This window comes from Penaeus vannamei, chromosome 7 (genome assembly GCF_042767895.1).
Source record: "Penaeus vannamei isolate JL-2024 chromosome 7, ASM4276789v1, whole genome shotgun sequence".
Classification (NCBI taxonomy): Eukaryota; Metazoa; Arthropoda; class Malacostraca; order Decapoda; family Penaeidae; genus Penaeus; species Penaeus vannamei.
The window spans coordinates 12,876,070-12,878,569 of NC_091555.1; positions in this window are offsets into that span (position 1 = coordinate 12,876,070).

The following is a 2,500-nucleotide window of genomic DNA, read 5'->3' on the forward strand; positions in this document are numbered from 1 at the left end:
TTAATAATTTTCAGAAATATCAGCTCTACTGAATGAAAAGTTAAACGGTGACAAAGTCTATTAATTTCTGCTGGAGAGTAATAATAAATTTATGTTCGGATTAATTGTGGTTATCCTCCCAGTATGTTTCAGTTATTTTGCTTTGACTTAGTAATTGCCTGATGATATTACAGTGTCATAAGTGCTTGCTTAAGTATATTGTCTTTAATAAGATATTTCCTGGATTTTTTTCTTGATATGTACTAATTCACTCTGTAATGTTAATAATCAAGCTTTGATTTAGTAACTGTGTAAGGACATTAAAGTAGTATTTCAAAACTTAAGTATTACATTTGGCCTAATTTCATTAATATTTGTTAGACAATTTGTTTGATAATTGATAAAAATATTGCCTGATAAGATTTTAGGTATTGCTTGTGAGAAAGTAATACTCTTATTCAGAACTTAATTTCATATTTACTAAAGTTACCTGTTCTGATTTTGTAGCTAATAACACTCTGCTGACAGTGAATTTATATTTTCATTTACGTGTTTGTCTTGGTTGAAAGTTGTAGAAAAGTTGGATATTCAGATTGGTGAAATTATTGTATTTGATTGTAAATTGGCATATGGATATGTATAATTGGTATTGCGTATTAGTTATATAATCTGATTCGAAAATGAATAATGAGTTTAATGAGTAAAATCTGTGGGAGTGATATGACTAATATGGAATATGAAAATATTAGATGCTCAAAATATAATTATAAATAGTGCAAAAGAGGGCTACAACATCCTATATATACTGTGTATATGTATAACTTTGCCATTGCGTTATAATGCTGCCATTCATTAACAAATAAAACCTACATAATTCTAGTTTGCTGGCAGTGCAGTAGTAACACGCTTACTGATATGCGTTCGATACTTCGTGCTGCCAGTGGATGGTAACCTCGTTCATTCCTTTCACACTGGTTAAGATTTAGAAGAAGAAAAGAAAGAAGAAAAATAAATAAAACAGACACACACACACACACACACACACACACACACACACACACACACACATACACACACACACACACACACATATACACACACACACACACACACACACACACACACACACACACACACACACACACACACACACACACACACACACGTATATATATATATATATATATATATATATATATATATATATATATATATATATATATATATATACATACATATCCATCAGATGTATACTCATATATATACGTAGTAATGAATATCCATATATATATATATATATATATCTATATGTATATATGTATATATCTACCTATCTATATGTCTATCTATCTATATCTCTCTCCATCTATCTATCTATCCATCTATCCGTCTATCTATCTATCTATCTATCTATCTATCTATCTATCTATCTCTCTCTCTCTCTCTCTCTCTCTCTCTCTCTCTCTCTCTCTCTCTCTCTATATATATATATATATATATATATATATATATATATATGTATGTATGTATGTATCTATCTATATATGTATGTATGTATGTATGTATGTATGTATGTATGTATGTATGTATGTATGTATGTATGTATGTATGTATGTATGTATCTATATATATATATATATATATATATATATATATATATATATATATATATATATATGATTTATATATATATATCATATATATATATATATATATATATATATATATATATATTATTACATATTATACATACATGTGTGTGTGTGTGTGTGTGTACATATTAACCCTATTTGATATACTTAGGACAGAAGAAGTTTTTATACCAGGATGCACATACTCCGTTCCTGGAATTCCCAGTGATTTTTACACACTATTCCATTGATAGTATTTGGCAGAAAATAATGTATTGTGTATAAAATAGCTTTAAACTATGAATAAAGAATGAAAATGGTTCAGTTCGAGATAACAATGGAATAGAGAAAAGAAGAAGGGAAGTGCTGAAAAATAATATCTCTGTAGCTTTTTTTTCTCCTATATAAGGAAGAAAAGATATAGTTTTTCGCTGACGTAGCATTTTCAATTATGCCAAGACGAATATTAGTTCTCGTGTTAGTTCTCTTTCTGCAAACTCGACGAACATAAAAAGTATCAAAAGTTTTTAGCTGTTTCTGAGGCCATGGAAGAGGGGAGAGAGAAATGAATATAAGGAAGAGTGAAAGGAGAGGAGAGAGAGGGAGCAAATACTACTACTAATAATAATAAAATAAAATAAAAAGTGCTGACAGATACATAAATAACTACTTTAATCGAGAGAGCGTGTGGGACTATCAGGGGACGAATTTCATTTATCAAGTCACTGCGTTACCTAGTAATACATAGTCCCTAAGAATTCGAGTAAGAGAGGCAGACAGATAAAGAGATAAAGACAGACTAACAGACAGAAAATAGGATAGACAGAGACAGGGAGCTACTGTTCTCAAAGTCCATACACATTTGCATATAAATAACTTTTCAGATATAA